The 6,183-nt window shown below is 40.3% G+C and overlaps 1 non-coding gene across 1 annotated transcript; it reads right to left on the bottom strand.

Annotated features, from left to right (window-relative positions):
- Nucleotides 1–2,002: 2,002 nt before the first annotated feature.
- On the bottom strand, nt 2,003–2,073 carry TRNAG-GCC (transfer RNA glycine (anticodon GCC)). Its single transcript has one exon. It is a non-coding gene; the product is annotated as a tRNA-Gly (tRNA).
- Between the last annotated feature and the right edge of the window lie 4,110 nt (nt 2,074–6,183).

The following is a 6,183-nucleotide window of genomic DNA, read 5'->3' as shown; positions in this document are numbered from 1 at the left end:
TCCCTTTTAACAAAAAGCCAGATCTGTGGAAGTGCTATCTCCATGCAAGGAGGAGCCATGAGGGGCTAATTCTGGGTGCCAACATGGCCAGGGCAGCTGGGTCACCTGGTGAGTCAGAAGAGCCCTGCGCCTTCCCTGTGCTGTGCTTCAATCCCTGAGCTGCAGCTCCTCACCTACGACGGTGCAGACGGCCTCCTCCAGTTCTGTCTCACCAGTCATAAATCCACACCAGGACTAAGCTGTAGTTCTCTGAGTGAGTGAGCTCACTGGCTCGGTGGAAAAGGAGAAACTCCTAAGAAGGTGGCTCCAAGGAGCACATCTGGGGAAGGTGATGGGTCTCTGAGGATGAGGGAGTTGTGAGCTCCTCATGCAGCACAGTTAACCCCGCAACAGAGAACAGCTAATCCTTTACTGAAGAGCATTCTCCACTTTCATCATTACTTCCAGTCCTTGTACCTAATATACCTACCTATCATATTTTAACTCAGATCAGTTCAATAGCCCTTTCTTAGACAGATACCCTGACATATTAGGTATGTCCAAATATATCACCAAATTTAAAAGTTTAGCAAGTTACAGTTGTGCCAACATAGATAAAGCTGGAAGAAATATGAAGAGATAAACTTACTTGTGCATAGTCAGCAGCAGAGCTGACTTCAGAGTCCTACTTCTCTAACTTCTACTCAGATGCTCCTTCACTAAACTAAATGTAGTAGCAACATCCTTTACTGTAGGACTACTGGCCACAGCCAAGAATGGTAAAAATATATTACATTGTAAATCACAGAAGAAAGGACAGATGTGTATTTACCAGGTGCTCAATAATACTGCAGAGCAGAAAAAGCTGGTCAGAAAAAAACTGCTAGCTGCCAAACCCCAGCTCATCTTTCTCCTTGTAAGTGGGAGCAATCTTGGTAAACTTCCATGCTAAAGTAAAGCATGTCTGCTTCAGAAAAAAACTATCTAATGTATGCCAGATAGTAGAGCAAAATGAGCTAGATACCATTGCTTCTCTGTAATCTGTTTACAATCTAATTACCACTTCTCACATCCCTGAATCACTCAAATAAATTACAGATACAGTAAATTCCCTAGTGGTGATCAGTGTCATATAAGTATTAAAATAAATAAATAAATAAATAAATAAATAAATAATAAATAAAGATTATGTCAATAAAACTGCTACTATATATCCAGTCCCCTCCTGTAATCTGTCCATGTGATAATTCACTACTCTTCAGGACATTCCTATTGAGCAAGAACTCGAAAGATACTGAATGATCACTGCGCTGACATTTTTAATAGATAGTCTCATTCTTCTTTTTCTGATTTATACTTAATCACAGAATGGCTGAGGTTGGAAAGGACACCTGGAGATCATCTGGTCCAGCCCCCCTGCTCAAACAGTGTCACCTACAGCATGGTGGACAGGGTTGCATCCAGGCAGGCCTTGAAGATCTCCAGGGAAGGAGACTCCACAACCTCTCTGGGCAACCTGGTCCAGTGCTCCGTCACTCTCACAGGGAAGAGATTCCCCCTCGCGGTCAGGCGGAACTTCCTGTGGTTCAGTTTCTGCCCATTGCCTCTTGTCCTGTCACACGGGACAACTGAAAAGAGTTCAGCCCCATCCCCCTTGACACCCCCTTCTCTTCTCTTCTCCAGGCCCAGCTCTCGCAGCCATTCCTCATAGGGCAGGTGCTCCAGGATCCTTTCTGCCCAGCTCTCCAGCCTGTCCAGGTCTCTCTGAATGGCAGCACAGCCCTCAGGTGTGTCAGCCACTCCTCCCAGCTTGGTATCATCAGCAAACTTGCTGAGGAGGCACTCTGTCCCCTCATCCAGGTCGTTGACGAATAAATTGAACAAGATGGGACCCAGTACTGACCCCTGGGAACTCCACTAGCCACAGGCCTCCAACTAGACTCCACACTGCTGCTGATGACCCTCTGAGCTCTGCCTTTCAGCTAGTTCTCAATCCACCTCACTATCCACTCAAAAACAGGGCTGCATTGGCCGGTAATCGAACCCGGGCCTCCCGCATGGCAGGCGAGAATTCTCCCACTGAACCACCAATGCCAGGTAATGAATTAAAATTATCAATATTGGTAATAATAAAGAAGATGAATAGTGTTTTCTATCTATTGCTGACACCTATACTAATGAAAGAAAGGTTATTTACACCTTCAGCTGTGTCTCTGTTGCTTAAAACACTATTACGGAATGTTGACCGAGTCTATTAATGTTTGCAGTGTGTTTCTTAATCAGTTGTATGTTCCTACATAAGAAGTGTGTCACAGTCTACATGCCAGAAATACCCAGTCTTTCTTAAGCACTGGGTTTCATAAATGACTCCATCATACTTTGTTGCACCTGAAAATGTTTTCCATTTTGTGAGTACAGATGATAGTATCTTTTTAAATTCAACCTCAGTTATAACACTAAGAGGTTGAGTATGAAGTCTAAAACAAAGTCCTCCGAAAAACAGGTTTTAAACCATGCCCAATAGAACAAGTAACTTTTGGTGGTATGAATGCAGACTTTCTACTCAACAATTTTTTCTGTGGCTTAGGAGGATATCACTGATAAAATGGCAATGGTATATCTGGAAGCCACTGCCCTCTACCCTACACACATTTCACTGACATCTTTGCTTGAAAAATTTTCTGTGCTTTTTTGACAGATACACCTAGTGCTCTGCCAGTTATTGGTATGCTACTGAAAGCTCAGTTTGATGAAGCTGAGAAGAGTTATTTACAAATAAATGTATAAGAAGCAAAAGTAATGCAAGAAGTGCATCCCAACAATCATAAGACACTTCACAATACCTCATTAGGAAGCAAAAGATAGTTTTCCTTAACGGAAAGCTGCACAATTCCAGCTTCACACCAACTCTTACTGAATTTCATATCTAGGGCAACAAATTTCTTCTACCTTTTAGAAATTTAACTCTTTCTGAAAAGTGAATTAATTTAGTCTAAATAAAATAGACCTGTTAATAAAAGAATGTTAAGACTTTGGTGGGAAATCACAAAAGCCAGAATGTTTTACGTAAGTCTTTAGACAGGCTTCTCCATTCCCAAGTTTCTGATAAAAGTCCAACAATTCACTAATTCAAGGTTAGAGACTGTTTAATTATCAGCTCCCAAGATTCTAATGAATGTCAACCACGGTATCATAGAAGTATCTTCCTGGATATTTTCCTAAAGTTCACATTGACTTTACAAATCAGGACATTATTATGGTAAAATAGGAGCTGGTAAAAACCTGCCATTTCTTTCAGCTGATGATGATTTCCAACCTTTATTCTAAAGAAAGGTCTTATCTCATCAAGCCACGCTATGAACCCATCAAATTCTTGTTCCCACTTAAGCCATATGACATTGTATAATAGCAAAGTTAAGTACTGTGACTGATCTTCATCAAGGAGCGCCTGGAACTGGCAGCAGTTCTGCACTCTGACCACAGTCCAATTTACAGTTCTGGCAACTATTTCCGGGATATTCTCCAAATTCTTGCTCCTGTCTTCGAGACAAAGTGCCTCTTAGCAAAGAGTCAGTGAACCTGGAAAACTGGATGCTTCACTCCCTGCACAAAAGCAAATCAAAAACCATTTTCAGTGCACCACTAATGATCACAGAAAAGCAGCTTCTTCAAGCTAATGTTTTCACAAACTTCACTGACTGCACTAGAGTTGTCACTCCCCTGCATAATCCCCCTTGACCAAGAGCAGAGCAAACCATTGTCATCAGTGAGCAGCCACTTCAGGGCTCGGTATGGAATATAGCAACCTTTTGGAAACCTGTATTCAGTTACTTGCTGACACCTTCAGAAATACGTGGGATGCTATCCTTGACAATAAATCAGCCAAGGCTTTTTTTGCTATGGTTGTGCAATTTTCTTGCTGTCAGAATGTCTTCAAACAAGCTGTTAAAACTACATAGCAATAACCCTTTGAGAAACTCATAGTCCAAAAGAGAGTTACTGGGCTTTACAATACAGTGTGGAAACTGGAAATTTCTTCTATCATTTTGCTTCACTCTATGGATAACATGTGAGTCCAACAAAACGGCACAAAACTGTGTAAGTGACTATGGAGTCTCCTTTTAAGCATTAAGCATTAATTAATCTAATTCTGCAAACAGTTCCAAATCTGTGGTCATATATGCTGCTAAAGGTGTTTAAAATAACCTGGATCCTTTTCACATAACTGGATTGAGATGTAGATCATACATATATTTCTGCCTGCAGAACTGATGGGTGGAATGGTGACATGCAGGGGTGGGCACTGATGTCTTGAGCATGAGGTATCTGAGACAAGTATGTCTGATCTTAGTCTCAAGCAGCAGAGAAATAACTTTAGTTGCAAGTGCAAATGTCTGCCAGATCATAAACTCAGATATCCACATTATTTTAAGTAAGATTCATAGTAAACAACATAGGGCATACATCAGACATTTATGTATGCTGTTCAGTTAATAAGAGATTTTTGTAGGGAATACTTAAAAGGATTGGAAAAAAACCCATAACACAGTAAACAAGAAGTTTAGGGGAGAAGGGAAGGAGAGATAGTGGTGATGCATGTTAGAATTAATCCATTGCTCTTAATTATCCTGCTTTCATGTATTTAAAGTATTTCTACATTTTCTAGTTGCTAAAGAAGAAAAAAGAAGAAGGCCTAAAGGAAATTTTCCTTAGCTTTAACTATCAGCATGTCCTCAAGATCAAAAATAATTAGCTTACTGCAGTTTACCAGGTTACTACCCATTGGAAGAGCTGCAGTGACTGCGAGCCCGATCATGAGAACCCAACAAAAAGCCATCACTTGAACTACAGCTGTGTCCTCCTTTGGGCCAGGGGTAGGCTAAGGATTCGCACCTAGTCAGTGCTTGGCAGCTGATGAGCAAAGACTCAGACCACAGCCACAGCGCCGAGGCCTGTCTTAGGTACGGACCGGCTGATCAGCTCTCAGTAACGCACTGGTAGCACATTCATGAGCAGTTACCTATTCAGTCAGGCCCTCAGCCCTCCATTTCTAGCCTCAGTTTTACTTTGGGGGAAGGAATGTGCATATATATCAGGAGGAAAAATTTTAACTGACTTTATTTCCCTTTATCTGGCCTACGCAAAGTTCACATGAAATGTATGTGTGTATTTGGATGGTGTACTTCAGAATTTAACCAAGAGCAATTAAACTGAAATGAAGAAACACTGGCCTGAATGGATCAAAGCGTTCACAAACATTAACAGCATTTGTAATATATAGCTGTACTGATATATTTTTAAAGTATTCCTTATTTAGAAGCAGAGATTTCCTTAATGCTATGGAACGAAATAAAACACCACACTAGATTTGCACAATTGAGTATGCTTGATAGACGAACTAGGGTAAGTATATTGTAACGAAGAACATTTAGTTAATACGGAATATTAACATCTCCAATCACAGTTTGAAAAGCCAGCTGAGAACTTTTTAGCGGTACTGGGAATAGTAATATTTAAACAGTAGGAAACAGAAGAAACTCAATGTACTGAATAATGTTTATTTCGTTAAATCAGGAGGTATAGCCGCCACATCAAAAGAATTGAAAATAGGTTAAATTTATCTGACAGATTTCATCATGCTAATGTTAGCAAATATTACATACACATGCACAGATTACCCAGTACTTACGCTTAATATAAAGGTAAACTCCACTTGGAGGTGATTAGTTTCAACATTGTAATTGCAACTGAACTCAAAGAAAATTGTACAGCCTAATGTATACATTTTGATCTGTTTATTTTCTTCCTTCCTTTCTCCCCAAAGCAAGCTAGAAACTTTGGCATTCACGCTTTGGCATTCAAACACAAAGCAGGTTACAGTATCACGAAACTCAAAATTTGACACCAAATGTCACAGAAAACAATACTTTCTAGTAAGTTTCTGCATCATCTAAAATGTTGTTCAGTGCAGATTCTTCCTAACATCTTCCAAACCAATCTACGTTAGCAAATGTTTCAATGCAACTGCTTATGCACACAGACTTTTCAGCTAGATGGTTTGTGTTTTACTGAAAAGATGAAATTTTCACGAAGTTTGGGAAATAATCCATTTTATAAGCATGTCACAGTGTGTGAGGAAGGAATAGGGAAGGAATAAATACACTTTTATGATAGCGGTAAGCCAAAGGTAAAATGCAAGTAGCG

This window comes from Rhea pennata, chromosome 11 (assembly GCF_028389875.1).
Source record: "Rhea pennata isolate bPtePen1 chromosome 11, bPtePen1.pri, whole genome shotgun sequence".
Taxonomy (NCBI): domain Eukaryota; kingdom Metazoa; phylum Chordata; class Aves; order Rheiformes; family Rheidae; genus Rhea; species Rhea pennata.
Note: the sequence above shows the minus strand (reverse complement) of the source record. Positions and strands in the feature narration are given on the sequence as shown.